Source organism: Cavia porcellus, unplaced genomic scaffold, assembly GCF_034190915.1.
Source record: "Cavia porcellus strain 051 isolate PalLab524CR breed Dunkin Hartley unplaced genomic scaffold, mCavPor4.1 scaffold_289, whole genome shotgun sequence".
Classification (NCBI taxonomy): domain Eukaryota; kingdom Metazoa; phylum Chordata; class Mammalia; order Rodentia; family Caviidae; genus Cavia; species Cavia porcellus.
Genome location: NW_026947772.1, coordinates 49,899 through 66,448, shown reverse-complemented (window position 1 = coordinate 66,448; position 16,550 = coordinate 49,899). Strand labels below are relative to the sequence as shown.

At 34.1% G+C, this 16,550-nt stretch overlaps 1 long non-coding RNA gene and 1 pseudogene across 1 annotated transcript; both read right to left on the bottom strand.

Annotated features, from left to right (window-relative positions):
* Nucleotides 1–322: 322 nt before the first annotated feature.
* Nucleotides 323–16,228, bottom strand: LOC134475158 (uncharacterized). Its single transcript, XR_010046144.1, has 2 exons — nucleotides 16,046–16,228; nucleotides 323–3,450 (listed from the first exon to the last, which is right to left on the bottom strand). It is a non-coding gene; the product is annotated as an uncharacterized LOC134475158 (long non-coding RNA).
* LOC134475159 (heterogeneous nuclear ribonucleoprotein D-like) lies at nucleotides 11,074–11,951 on the bottom strand (annotated as a pseudogene).
* Nucleotides 16,229–16,550: the final 322 nt, after the last annotated feature.

Here is a 16,550-nt window from a genome sequence, read left to right as displayed (position 1 = left end):
TAGCTCCAGTCAGGCACCTCAGATCTATGAAGGTGGGACCACCTATAGCAAAATTCATGTGAGATCTATGACAGAACTTGGAGATTCTGAGGTCCTCAGTGGCAAAGACTGACATGGTCCTCAGAAGAGTAGGCCACCATGGACCGTGGCACTTGTGTTCACATAACACAACAATTCAACTCCTAGGTGAGTGCTCACAAGAAATAGAACTGTTATTTCTACACAAAAATACATGAAACTTCTTATCAACATTTAATAAAGCCCCCAAAGTAGAAACAAACAACTCAAATGTCTATAAACTGATTGGACAAACAAGATGTAGTATGTTCATAAAATGGTTATTTAGTAATTTAAAAAAGGCATTTAGTACATTACAAGGTAGACAAATCCTGAAATATCAATTATGCTAAATGAAAGCAGACAGACACGGCTGGTCACATATGATTCCATTTACATGAAATGTCCAGAATAGAGAAGAAAGTAGTTTAGTACTTTCCAGGAGCTGAGGGAATAGAAAATGGGAACTGATTGCTATTAGGTTCAGAATTTATTTAGGGTGATAAATATTCTGTAATTATTTAGTGGTTATGGTTATAAAACACAGAATACAGCAAAAACCAGTTAATTATATACTTTAATAAAATTAATTCTATCTCAATACAGCTATTGTTAGTAAATAAATGATGAAAATTCTCCATCTGCACCTAATTCTTTTTTTTTTTTTTTATCGGTACCAGGGATTGAACTCATGACTGCGCACTTGCAAGGTAGGCGCTTGTGCCACTGAGCCAAATCCCCAGCCCATGCACCTAATTCTTAATCAGGAACTTAATCTCTGAAATCAGATCACAATTATTTACCCAAGATTGCTTGATCATCTGCATTAATTACACAATTGTAAAAATGATGGAATGTTAAAATATCATTTCAAATTATCCCCTTTATCTCCTTTTATGTGAAAAAAGTAAATTTCAAGAGGAATAAGGGACATAAGGTTACAGAAGGACTGATCTTCCTTATGTAACCTTATGTAAATAAGGAATAACACCCTTATTTCTTTGTTAAATTTAACATTTTCCTTTACTAAAATTTCTGTTTGTTTATATAAAGAAAAATATATTGAAAGATGAAAAAGAACTATCTTTCTTACAAAGTCCAATGGTTATTATCAGGCCTATGACAAATATAGAAAAAAATATATAAGAGAATAAACAATTGCTTCTATGGATGAGAAAATACAATCATTAGTACTTAAAGGTTTACTCTTTCAAAACGATACAACATAAGAATTCAAAGTGACTGAACAATAACGATCAATCCTTCCCCTAAAAAGGGAAGATGATCACACACACAGCAGAGATGCCAGATACCTGGGAATCTGCCCCATCCTTCACAAGGATGCGAAATTTAATTTATAGAAAAAGATGTCTTTCACAGTATTAGTTTACAAAGCGCTCTCTCTCTCTCTCTCTCTCTCTCTCTCTCTCTCTCTCTCTCTCTGTCTGTCTTACTTTTCATGGCTGTTTCCATAGGTAATAGCAGATATACATACAACAAGTAATTTTTGCGGTGCTTAATTACTTAGGAGACTTTTTGTAATAGAATATTTTCTGGGATGAACATAGTCACTTGTTTCATCAGTGGCAACTTTTAAATGGAGGACTTTTAAAAATTTTTTCCCACAGAAAAACACATTAATTTTCATTGAGAATATGCTTACTATGCTCAGTAATAACCTTTACAAGCATACTGTGCAGAATATCATCACATAACCCTCAGCCAGAGGATAACTCAGTGGTCATACGGTCCTGCATTTTGACAGTCAGTGTCCACATGTACCTGAGAACGGCATTCTGAGTTGAAGAAACGGGCAGCTGGGAGAACAAAGAGTGGTGGCTATCAATTATGTGCCAGACTCTTTATTGGATACCAGCATAGGTTGACACCATGATTTCTTAAAGCCTCTAACGTGCTGTATTATACTTCGCCCTAACACGCCAGACTCTCCCTGGCTGCCCACATTTGTAGCATCCCTTTTCATTGCTGTCATCCTACCGACAACTCAAAAAACATTCTTAATACGATATTTACATGGTCTATCATTGGATAACAAATATATTTTTCCCAACAATGTAACCAATTTTACATTTTAATTTCAATTTAAATGAAGTGCAAGTCAATTGTTTTCTTTCTAACTTATAACTGTAGAATCAACCAATAAAATACTATCTTGTAGTCAGCTCTTCAATCTTAAAAGCAAACTACATTTATTTCTGGTTTTCTCTTCTCATCCTCTGGTAAACATGGTAACTGATTTCTTTAGACCTTAAGTATCACTGTCTTCAGAGGAAGAAAAAACTAATTTTGTCAAACTACCAACAGATTTTGAAATGCCTACTAAAAAGCACTCCACTGTATTATGTTATTCAAAGTGAGGTTTCGACTTTCTTGGGCATTATGATACCTATGATAATGTCAAAAAGGTTAAATTATAATGTAATTCCCTTTTTTTTTTCTTTTTGCAATTTCTATACACTTACTAACAAAAACTATTTTCATTGTATAGTACAAAAAGGCATGGCCATAGAAGAAAATCTGTAAGAATTCTAAAAAAAGAAAAAGGCATTCACATTTTGGATTCACAGTTAACAGTTATTTCTAGTTAACAGTTATGTATTTAGGTAACTGAAGCAGTTCTTCCAGAGGAGTGAATGCCTGCATTATATTCAAAGTGAAACATTTAATAAGAAAGCTATTTATTATGAGCTAAGAAATACAAATAGCCTTTTCTGAGGGACAGAAAACTAGAAAACACAATTAAAATGGTTTAAACTCCTAGGAAATTCATTTCTCAATAGATTTTTTCCTGATTATCAAGAAAAGGGAATTAATATTAATTATACCTTATCCACATAAGATAATCAGTCAAGCAGTTGAAAAGATAATTACAAAGTAATTAAAACAGGAGAGCTTTTCTAGAGAATCTGTTCTTTAGTTTGTAGATGGCGGTGTGAGATACATGTGAGGGGACACCCTTGTCACAGATCAGAAGTTGTGATTGTACTGTGGAGCTTTGATATTTGAAACACAGCACATTCTTCTGTAATAAAGACATAATAATAATAATTTATCATTTTGCAGTAAGAAATGATTCAAGTCTTACTACTTAAAGAACCACTTATTTTTAAAAAAGGAGTGCAGACATTGATCACATCAAACATTTTCATTGAGAGGGTGACATGGACACTCATAGTTTATCGTGGATAGTCTCAGAAGGTTTCCTGTGTGTGCGAAACAGAGCCACAGGCCTTTTTGTATAAGTTCCTATACATCTTGTCCATGCTGTTCTCAAAGATGGGTCGGTGGGATTTTCCTTTATAGGAGGACGCCCTGTTGGACCAGTATTCACCATCATCCAAATGGAGGTTGCCATGTGGCCGCTGATATGAGCTATAAAAAAGGACACGAAAAGTTTAAAGCAATGGTGAAAATAAATTACAAGTAGCACTACCTAAATCACGTATTTATTTAGTACTTTATGGGTCTTCGAGTCTCTGTTAGAGCTCTGAGAAATACAATATAACCAGTTTGTGCCTTCTGTTAGGGAAAGTAGAACTATGATGTGAATCAATTATAGAATGATAAAATGGAAATTCTGAGTTGGAGCTAAAATGAAATTCAGAGAACAGAGACATGTACAACATGGTGAAAACGGGCACAAATGGTCTGCTCTGGCCAGCATGAGAACACATAGCCTCTAACTTCAGTATACCTCGAACTGAACCCTTTTTCAGCCGCAGAATGTTGGGTAATATGTTTAATTGTCTGGAATTGCAGCTTCCTCAATTATATTCTTGTAAGATTGTTTTCAAAATTAAATAGAAAATGTGTACAGTGCATAGTACAGAACTTATCTGAAACATAGGTTATTAAATATAAGGCACTGAATTAGGCACTTTACATTTATTTAGTTAATCAATACACTTATTTAGTCAACCAACCTTTGAAGTGGGTAGATGTGAAAATTAAGACACAGTGAAGTTAAATGACTTGCTTTTGACTACTGAATTAGTGACAGAATGGGAAAGGGAATCTTATCTATCTGTGGACCTAAAGCCTTTTCTATTATACTATGCTCTTTTTGTCTGCACTGTGGGATAGAAAATGAGGCTGAATATGTACCATTTAGGAAAAATGAAATGACATAGAACAGCTGGAATTTGGATAGAGATCCACTATAGATTTGAAAATTTAGAAATAAAATAAAGCACAACAAATATGTATTTAATGACATAGATCAGGACTAGGCTAGGTATAATGGTAATAAAAAAAGTAAAGGCAACACTTTCTGAAGGATTGATAACACATTTTTGAACATATCCAAGTTATAATTTTACTATCATTAACATTAATTTCTGGGCCTAATATATCATTTTTCTAGAGATAAATGTTCATTTCTTCACAGATTGAACTTATTTTTTATAAAAACTTTTTTTTAAATAAAAAAACTGTATGTTTTGTACCAGGGAACTGCACTCCTGACCTTGTACTTACCAGGCAAGTGCTTGAGCCACTAGCTAAATCCCTGGCCCTAATCTATACATATATTTTTTTACTACATTTTAAAATATATACCTATTTCAGTAAATGAAGCCTTGTTACAAATTAAATCTCTCAAGTCTGCTAGAAATTTGTGACACATAAGTCTATATTCTTGTGACTAAGTGTGACATATACTTAGAAGAATCTTACTTCATGTAAGTAATGTATTTTCCCTGCTTATCAATCCTATGACATTACTTCTATTATCAGCTGTAAAATACGAACTCTTAGAGCTATGTATCTATGAAGATAATTTACTTGGATTGATATGAATCTGATACATGCACACAATAAAAATGGCTACATAAAAAGCCACAGAGTGCCTATGTGAACATCCTCAGAGCCTGACAATGTCAGTGAGGATGTAGCATATATCACTTTGGACAGTCTGGTGCTCAGTAAGGGTGACTATGAAATTTAGACCCATTCCCAGCAAAATCCTTACACATGTGTAACATCATGTATATACAGACTTATTCATAAAATAACACTGTAATAGCTAGGAATTGCAAACAATGTAAATATACATGTACATTACAGGAGGAAAAGTTAATGACATGGAGCTACATGTTTTATCTGAAAAGCCAATGGAGTAGAAAAAGCAATTTGTGAACATTACATAGTTATAATTACATGTATATAAAGCTTAAAAGAAGGACAACTACATAATCTATTGCCTAAGGATGAATACAAGTACAGTATAACTACAAAGAAAAATTTAAAAAGGTAACAGAAAAATCACAGTAGCATCAGTGGAAAGATAAGAATCAGTATACATGGCTTAAAAAGAGTTGGATATTTTTTATTTTTAAGCATGACAGTAAGTAGTTAGGTATTCACTTTATTATTATTATCATTTAGGATATACAAACCTTAAACAATCCTCCTGCTAGTATTGATATGTTTATAATAAAAAGTTTGAAAAATGTACCTCTATTTACCATAGCAAAGATCTGCTTCCTAATGACTTTGCTAAAATGGTTCTACCTTGTGTTTTCTATCAATATTTATGACATCTTGACAAATTTTATATTTGAAATCACTTTTTTAACACTGGGTAATTTTGAAATGATATACATTCTAGGTTATTAAAAGTGTTTTAAGACATGATTATCGGGGGCTGGGGATTTAGCTCAGCAGCATAAGCGCCTGCCTTGCAAGCAGGCAGTCGTGAGTTCGATCCCCGGTACCGATAAAAAGGAAAAAGAAAAAAAAAAAAAAAAAGACATGACTATCATTATCCACATCTTACTTACTCAGTTTACAAGTAGCAATTAAAACATTTCATAATAATACCAGTATGTTTAAATTTTTCATACGGCCTTGGTCAAATCTCAATGCTACTGCTTTGATATAGTCAGCATGTATCTGCATAAAAATGTAGTCAATTTGAACATAATTAATTTTTCATAAAATTTCTCTCCAAGTCTAATTCCTGCTGTTAACTTTAAACACTTTTTTTTGACATTAACATCTTAGGGGAACCACATACATAAACATGTTAGCAGAAATATTCTGCAAGTAGCTCAGGCATCTGCAAATACATCTGTCAGTCTAAATCCTACAGATGCTTCTGTCCTTTCATACTAATTTCCTATATGTTGAATTTTGTTTATTTGCTGGATTTATTTATTTACCTTATTTTTGATTTTCAGTAAATCATGTGCTAATTACTATTTCACAAATCTCATAACTGTCCTTTTGTCATTGTTCACTACCACCAACTTTACTGCCTACTGGGTAGTAATATACTCCAAACACATTTTGTTTAGTTTACAGAATGATTCTAAGACAATAAACTTATACAAATGAAGTCTGAACTTTAACACATATCGCTACCCAACTCTCTGACAGGTAAGTAATAGGAGGTCTACCAAGTATTAACATCATGATGTGTATTTCTAAATTTATAAACCAAGCTTTTAATTATCTGTAATAAAGTACTATGTTGTTATCAGACATAGATTTGCGACTGCCTTGGTTCCAGTACAAAATATAAGTCTCAAAGCTGTCATAAAGTATCACCTCAGTGGCTTGCAATAAATAAAATTCAGAAAGCAGCTTAAGACTAATCATCACCCTGATAAGAGTCTATAAAGAGCTCAAATGGTAAAAATACATAGTATGTTGGTTAGTATTCTTAGAGATGGCAAAATTTGTCAAGGAACTTGATAAACAAAGACCAAGCAAATAGTATTCTATATACAGACAATAACCCAGATTTCAATAAATAGTTATCAGATGAAATAAATATAAGGTGATATATATGGGGAAAAGGTCTGAACAGTAAGAAGGATAAAAAGTTCATAAAATAATAAAATATTGGTCATTTGCTATTTATACACTTTAAAGTTGATGATATATATATATATAAATACATATATATATATATACACACACACACACACACACACACACACACATATATTCTATACTTTCAACTTTTGGTTAAAAGTCAATACAATCAAAGGCATTTTGTACAACAAGAAATGAACTTGTAATAGTGAATAATGGTTTCTATCCCGGAAAAATCTTGTTGGACAAAGCACGTGGAACAGTACTGAGCATATGGTGTATGCTCTACAGATACTGGATGGAATGAATGGATGGACTGATGAATAGCTGGAAGGAAAATATTCAAAATCTTGGAGTTCAGAATAGATGAAAAGGAGAAGCCATAATTATGGTCCAATAAAACATGAAAGGTATGTTAAAGATACCATAAAAATGTCATTAGAGACCAGTAAAGAGTATTGATGTTATAGCATTTGTTCCAAAACTTTAGCATGCATTACAAGAATCTTTTAAAATAATTAAAAGTGTTAGGCTTAATTCTGAGAGTTGTTAATTTAGTATGTCTGAGTCTGTGTTGGGGTGTGGTTCAAGAATTAGATAAGTATCTTGGTGATGCTAAAGCTGCGGGTCTAGGAATCACACTCTGGAAGACACTTAGAGACTTAGTCTTCTTAAAGATAAAAAAAGCTTATAGAAAAAATACAAGCTGTTAATTCTTTTTATTACTAGCTAGAACTATAAACAGTATAACATCTATTTATGTGGATTCACTGAAATTTCATTATTTATAGATTACTTATTTTCCATTACTGAGTGAAAATGTGGAGAAATGAGCTTCTGACATCAAATAAGGTCCAGTAACTTTCATCATTTATTTTGCGCAGGTGCTTGCCTCCCAGGTTGACTGTTGGTTCCTTACCTAGAAATGTTAAATGTTGCAGTCACAGAGTATTTACCTAAGAAAAGTCCTAGGGTCCTAGTAATGCAACTGATCACCCTTAAGGAGTCCAGTTTTAAAATTCAGCCACCTTTTGTGCCACTGCTATTATGTCAGAGATCTTAGATGGGCATTCCAAAATAAATAAAATCTATGGTTGTGAGGAGTTCATACTTAATACGAGGCATGAGATAGATAATGAAATAGTTATAACTGGGAGACAAATACTACAAGTTAAATTATACAGCTATATCTCAGAGAAAATGTTTAATAATCTGCATTGAGGTCAAAGTATCTCAGAAAAAATAATGAGCTTAGTCCTAAAGAATGAGAAGATTTTCACCAGTTAAAGATATGAATTATTCCAGGGATCACATTGTACCAAAATCAAGGTACAGAGCAGTCTAAAATATCATAAAATACCAAGTACATTTGTAGAGGTAACAATGAGTAAGATTAAGAGCCAAACAGAGAATTTTATCCTGGTGACAGTGAGGAGGCTACAAAAGAGGATACAGAAGAGGCTTCCACTAGAAAAGAAAGAGTCTGAATTAATTATTCTAACATTTCTTTAATCTCAAATGCTGCTTTTAGTGTATATCTGAGTATAGAGGACAAGTAATCTTTAAACATATAATCAAAATATTCAAGGGATATTTTAAGCCATCCTATGGTAGCCCCTGTTGATTTCTTGTTGTCTTGTTGTGAAGTCCTGTGTTGCTTTCATTGTTCTTTTCTGTTTTGTTTTGTGTTTTAAAATTTAAAAAAATTTAAAAAGTCATCCTTTTGGTGTTACTAGTGAAAACGCACTGTTATCATGTCTGTATAGAACAACCTTTATAGAACATTTTTTTCTTTTTTTGAATTCTCTTCCATCATTCCAGCTAAGAAAAAAATACTTCCAAGTATTCTCATCCTTAATCCAGTTAAATTAAACAATGACTGTATTTTTATTCCTTATGTAAAGCTTAGATAACTACAAGCTTGAGCACAGTGGATTTGTGGAATACTTGCTGTAGCTCCAACACTAACTTGCATTGCTGCTAATGATTTCTTCCATATCACTATCTGATCAGTAGTCCAGCCATCTAATAATATTTTATTAAGGCCATATGTACATACTGTATTCTAACAGAATGTCATAAAGCCAAAATTCTTACTAAATTTTTAAAATTGAGTTTGTATTTTGTTTAAAAAGCTTTTATTCATTTTACTCAGGGAAAAGTACAATCTCAGTGTCAACTTGTAACCTAACCATAAATTTGAACTTATAGATTTCACTATTCTAGACACTACACTGACTGACAAGACAACTTGAAATAATCTCCCTTCCAGTCCTTAGGATTCCATGTTGCAAAAATAAACAATCTGTTGAAACAGCCAATACTAGTACCACGCTACAGCAAAACAAAGCCAACACACTGAACCTGATAGCCCCATTAGTACAAATATCATTGGAACAAAGTTGTAGGCATCAAATTGGAGGGGGGGGGCAGGTATTGGTACTAAAAACTTGTACTGTTTAAGTGTGAAGTCAACTACTATAATGTGAACATGTATGCCAGACCCTGGCAGCTAACATGGAACCATGGAAACAAACTTCCCTAAATTCAACTGTGTTGGATAAAAAACTGTTTTCTATTTACTCCAGAAAGTCTTTTAAAATCTACATGTAAAACTTTGCTTTCAGTGCATCAGAAAGGTACCCTGAAATGGCAACTGAAGTCACATTAACGAACCTAACAGGTGAGTACCATCATCCTCACTGTCCCTTCCTAAGGCTGAACACGAAAATGCATACTCAGCTCATGCACTGACTACACCAAAAGTAAGATCGATTAGCATGACTTCTCTAAACTCATGCCACACAATTCTAAAACAGCTTCCTAAGAATGCCCAAACAGAAAGCATTTTATTCAGTGATGTTGGTTGTGACACATCAATAAAGACAATTAATCATTCTGCCGCTACCTCAAATCTTTGTCTCCCGACTGAACTTTGAAAATGTCACACTTCTGATAAAAATCCATTTTAACTACTCTTAAACCCTACATCTTACCAGTTTTAGTGCACCTCAGTCTCTTAAAATCAAGAGGATAAAGTCATAGTGTTATGATTACCCACTGATAAGGTTTTGGAACTAAACACAAACTGGATGGCAAATTGATAGACCTCAAAAGGGTCAAAGATTGGGAAAGAACCCTCTAAAAAGGTATTGGGGAGCCAGATATTTCTGAAGAACAAATTGAAGCATATTTTGGGGGCTTTGGAGAGATTGAAACTACTGAACTTCCCAGGGATACAAAAACAAATGAAAGGAGATTTCGTTTTATACATACACAGATGAAGAGCTAGTTAAGAAATTGTTAGAATGCAGACACCATCACACTGGTTCTGGGAGGTGTGAAATCAGAGTTGCACAAGCCAAAGAGGTAAATTGGCAGCAACAGAGCAACAAAAAGGAGGAAAAGGCACCAGAACTGGGGGCCTAGAGGTCATGGCTGAGGTCAGGGCCAAAACTAGAACCAAAGATTCATTATGATGGTCTATTATTCTAACAGACCACAGGCCACAATAACTAGCAAATCACACAACACTTGCCACGGAGAGGAACAAAACTTATCAAGTTCTTGCTCTTTGGGGCAAGTACTGGGGCTAGAACCCCAAGCCTTGGTTAACCAAGTGCTCTGCTACTGACCTACATCTCCAGGACACATGGTCTACTAGAAAGCTTTCCCTAATCACAACACCATGACTTACATTTTGAAATAAAGTATCTGGGGTTAAAAACATTATTCAAAGGTGTAGCCGAAGCCTGCGCTAAGACAACTGAAGCCTTACAGCACAGTACACACACATGAAAATGGGGAACAGGACAATCAATCCGATTTCTCCCCACAGACCCAAACTCCCTACAAAATAAACTGCACCTTAATTATTGCTTGTTTAAAATTACATCTTGACAGAGCTATGTAGTACCTCATGCAGAAAAACAATCACATAAGGAAGCATTTATTTGGGGTTTAACATGAGAAATCATACAAATAAAATTTGTGTAAACACAAATCATAACACATAGCAAAGGACAAAGTAAAAACGAAGAAAACTAAGCGGCGGCTATATACAGTTGGATGCAGAAAGTCTTTTATAAAACAATCATTAGAACAACAGAAGACCAATCTTCAATGTCGTCCTGGAAGATTTCTTAGCATCTCCTGTTTTCTCCGATGCCTTGCTCTTTAGTATGGCTGCTAATTATTTTGGTGATTGCCATCCCTTGAGATGCCTTGCTCTGTTGTAAGTGCTCTGTTGACCACTGTGGTCTGCATATCCCTGTCCACAGTTCCCACAGTTAAACCCAGTCTAATCATACCTGCTATAGCCACTATGATTTTGATCACCACCACCGGCACTGCTGTAATTTCCATATCCCTGATCATAATGATTACTAAATCTTTGGTTCTAGTTTTGGCCCTGACCTCAGCCATGAACTCTAGGCCCCCAGTTCCGGTCCTTTTCCTCCTTTTTGTTGCTCTGTTGCTGCCAATTTACCTCTTTGGCTTGTGCAACTCTGATTTCACACCTCCCAGAACCAGTGTGATGGTGTCTGCATTCTAACAATTTCTTGACTAGCTCTTCATCTGTGTATGTATAAAACGAAATCTCCTTTCATTTATTTTTGTATCCCTGGGAAGTTCAGTAGTTTCAATCTCTCCAAAGCCTCCAAAATATGCTTCAATTTGTTCTTCAGAAATATCTGGCTCCCTAATACCTTTTTAGAGGGTTCTTTCCCAATCTTTGACCCTTTTGAGTTCTATCAATTTGCCATCCAGTTTGTGTTTAGTTCCAAAACCTTATCAGTGGTAGCAGCATCTTTGAAAACTATTAAATCCTCTTGATCTTCCACTGACTGGATCTGTTTTAATTGTGCAGCCTACAACTTCCCCAAATCGAGACAAATATTCAGTCAGATCTTTCTTGCTTGTATCTCTGCACAAGCCTCCAATAAACATTTTCCTGTCATTATGCTGGTTCGTGCTCACATTGATACTGGACCCCTCAGCAAACTCCTCTGTATTGCTACATCATTCATGTTCTCCATGGTGGCAGAGTCGTCGGCAGGGGCAGGTGGACGCACGGTCCAGGTTGTGGAGATGCTGGCAGCAGCAGTGTTGTATGGAGCTCGATTTAAAATGGTGGCAGGAAAGCTAAAATTTATATTTACTGTTTTTCATGCCCTATTTAAAAAGTTAAATTAGTTTAAAAAGAATTGCTAGTCATGGAAGAACTCTGGTTGTTAACTAGTATTCTTTGAAGGGGGTTCAAGTTGGTATAGACATGTCCTGGTACTCTTCGGGTAACATGCATTCATATTAAGATTGTTCTAATCACTAAGATTGCATTTTTATTTTAAAAGATGAATACTACCCTTTTCTAGTAATCAGAAACTTTCCTAGACTCCTAAACTAGAATGTTATAATACCATGAAAAGCTACTTAAGTATATAGCAACTCAAAGATTTATATCAAAAAAGTTTCTAGAAAAAAGTTTTAAAAAGAAATACTAAATATTAATATTAAATATTAATAAAAGTGTTTCTATGATATGTGAATTACCAGAGTTGAATGAATTCAAGTTAGAATTAAGCAATATTTTTTCACTTAAAAATTTACTAAAGAGATTTAAAGTTTACATATTAGCTTTTTTCATTCTATTGGTTAATAGTAAGGGCATCTTAGGGGCTGGGGATCTAGCTCAGCGGCATAAGCGCCTGCCTTGCAAGTGTGTGGTCGTGAGTTCGGTCCCTGGTACCGATAAAAAAGAAAAAGATTAAAAAAAATAGTAAGGGCATCTTTTTGTCTATTTATTACATCTTGACAGATTCATCAAATTGATCATTTAGTGACTAATGGTGAAGAGATGGAAACTACAGTCAATTCTGTATTACTTAAAATGTGAAGCCAAAAGTTGTATTTTTCAGATGGAGATTTTTGTGATTTCAAAATTTGAACACTCTATTGGTATATTCCTATTACTCATATCCTGAAAAATACGCAAAGCAAATGGAAAACAGTTTTTTTCAGTAATTAGTTATACAAAATAAAGTTACTAAAATTTTAGCTTAATAGTTGTGAAAGATCACACTGTAGTCTAAACACAAATTTTAAATTATTTGCATTCTTCTTTGTCTCTTTTTGTAGCCAGCTCTCAATTGTATGAAATGCCCCTTGTCTTTAAAATCAGGATTAATGCTCAAATATGATACTGATGACAGAAATGTGTAACAATGTAGGGATTTTAAACATTCTCAAAACAAAAGAAATTTGAACTATATATAGAAAATACTAAAAAATTCCCAGGGTCACAGAAATTGGTAGAGTTGTCATAAAAAGTCTAAAATATTTTAGAAAACAACCAATTGAAAGTGACAAAGAAATCTATAGGAATAGTATATTTTTTCCACATGCCATCTCCTAACATCCAAAGTACTAAAGCTGAAAAGTCATGTAACTTGTTGATAAAATACTTCCTTCCATGAGTTTCATACACAAGGGTGATATAGGACACGAGGGAAGTTAACATGAATAGGATGATATTTAGAAGATGAAATAACAAATGCTGTATTTTCTTATTCTGCTCTTTCTGCAGAAAGACATTTAAAATCTGCTATAATCAGTGGCAAATCAATATGGGGTATAGCAGCCTGTGAGATCACATTTAGCTCTAAGCATAATTTTTTTTTTGTCTTTTTCTTTTTTAGCGGTACCAGCGATCGAACTCACAACTGCCTGCTTGCAAGGCAGGCACTTATGCCACTGAGCTAAATCCCCAGCCCCGCCCTAAGCATAATTTTTTACTGAGAAAAATATAAGAGAAATAATTTATATTATCTATTTGATGAGTTTTTGCTATTATACTTTCCTTTATTACTTTGAAAATGGTTCCCTTTAATTCTCTAAACATAGCCCGTTGAAAGTCTGCTGAACCCAACACCTGGCCTTCCCTGAGATAGTTTCCAGAGATTTAGTTTTCATGTGTATGAATCATTCTGTTGTATTTTTTAAATACCTCAATTTTTTTTTTGAAAATTAGATATTTTGGGTAAAACAAAGCATCTCTATTCTGATCTGCCTATCAGGATTATCATTATTATTACTCTTAGTTTAAGTCTTGCCTGGCCTGATGCTGTGGACTATGGTTCCCTTACATTGTGCTGTTGCTGGCATCCCTTGTTTCTTTTTTATCTATCTATCTATCTATCTATCTATCTATCTATCTATCTATCTATATTTATTTATTTACTTTGAGGCAGGGTCTCTTTTTGCACTTCAGGCTAGCGCTTACTTTGTAGCCCAGGCTTACTTTGTCTCGAATTTGCAAGGAACTGCCTGCCTCAGCCTCCTGAGTGCTGGGATTACAGGCAAGCACCACCACGCTAAGCTTCCCTTGCTCCTTAAAAAAAAAAAAAAAAAAACTTTCTAGTTTTAAGCCTGGTTTAGCATGGCTTAGTGGCCAGAAAATGACTAGTCAGAGTTAGCCAGGAAGGTTTCTATCTTCTGTCAATGGGTCTATGCATGGCTTAAGGAATCAAAGTTTATCCAGTTTATAAGTCTTCCTAATATTTCATTGACTGCCTTCATAGAGCTTCACGTTGAGACATAAATTAGTGCTTGACAGGAATCTCTCTAGAAACATACACAGAGCCTTACACAAACACATAATCTTCTGGAAAGCCAGGGATAAGTGGAAGTTTATCAAGGCCAACTTTGGTTATTTTGTCCCTGGATCTTTATTACTTATAGCATGACTTAGGAATAAAACTAAACTAACACTGCAATCACAATTGCTGCACTAGCTCTGGAACTAGTATGAAAAACATTCTTAGGAAACATTTGAAAGGACTGAACACTCCATCCAAGTGTTGATACAAGAGTGGCAAGAATTATAAAGTCATCTCAAAAACATACAAGCAGAACTTTTCTATTTCCTTAACTCCTTCAACTGAAAGTTCTGAGGGACTGATAGTTACTGACATCACTTGGTGATCTATAATAAGAATTAATATTGAGGTTTTGGCAGACTTTTAAGTCAAGATTAGTGTCTGTAAAAATGTGGTCCTTATATTACCTGTACTGAAATTATCCATAACATTTGCTAAAATGCATTTTTTCCGATTTCATCCATATATAGAAATCAGAACATATAGGCACAAGAGGTCAAAATATAAATTTTTAAGAAGCAGCTCAAAGAATTTGTATTCAAAAATTTGAAAATTGGACTCATTCCTGTATCAACCCTACCCTTACTTCTCTACAAATCAAAAGTAGTTATATGGACTGAGCACCTGCAATTGGGACAGTGATTCATATGACAAATTAAGGAACAGCATTTTAAGAATAACAAAGAATTAAAAAAACTTCATTGAAGGTAACTTCTTTGAACTTGTATTTCCTCTGTGGATTCTTTCTCCTTCAAATTACTCTGTAATTCACAATTTACCTTAATCAAAGACCTAGTTTGTCTCTTCCTTGGGAGGCAGTAATTTTGGGAAAGGCAGTGACATTCATACTTATATTCTGAATATGGGGAAAAAGAAAATATCCTCATACATTCCCAGCTAATCCAACATAGCTTACCATGGTAAAGGCAGAGATTTGTATATAAAACCCAAGTTAGAAGTAAAATATATTACATTACTTGGAGTTCTTATATTGGTTCTGGAATCTCAGGAAGATAAAGGCCACACAGTAATCAGTAGTATAACGTTCAAAGATTCGGAGAAGTTTTGACTCCATATGCTCACAATTTACATTTTTTAACTCTACAATCTAGTGACACAGAGCATGCAAGTCTTCATGGAATTTGCTAGTATAAACTTGCAAAAACATCACTACCAACATTTCTGAAATTTTAGGCTGGAAGAACAGAATTTGCTTTTATGTCATTTATAGAAAGGTTTACTCACTGTGTAAAATTATGAAAACCAATTTTAAATTAGAATAAATGCAAAGTGTAACATGGATTTGCAGGGTTACCAAATGAAATCTTAAACCAGATGAAAAGCACTGCTTCATAATGCAACCATTAAAAATTATTAAATATCTTTTTTGGTTCAAGATTTCCCACAAAATCAGCAGATTAATAGACAGGTTATTTGTATACAGCAGTTCTAAGAAAAAGCTCAATGTCCTGCATCAGCTAAGCTCATACCTGTACTCAGGGTCACTGTCATAGGCACAGTCTCTGTACAAAAGACTTCTTTTCAGTTCTAGTTCTTCGTCTTTCTCTGTGTCTCTCTCATCCTGAAAAATTTAAAAGATTTTCATTAGCTCATTTGTTCACAGTTTTCAACAATATAATGCTTATGTTTCTTTGGGAAATACTCTTCTTCTGCATTTTACAATATTATTCAAATGCTTATATATCTTTAAAGAAAAGAAACAAGAGAATTTCTTATCTTTTTGTCTAGAATGATATAGCTTTACCAAAGACTAGGCATACAGCCTATATTTTTTGAAATAACAAATGAATGGAAATGGATGTGTCAAGATATGTAAATTAACAACATCTTACAAGTTGTTACATGAACTCCTAAACGACTGTACTTATTTGTGGGCATAAGTATACTTGCATCTACATAGGAAACTATATAGATCCAAATATAGATCTATGACTTATAAAGCCAAAATGCAACAACAAGCCAGAAAAGGCAAAA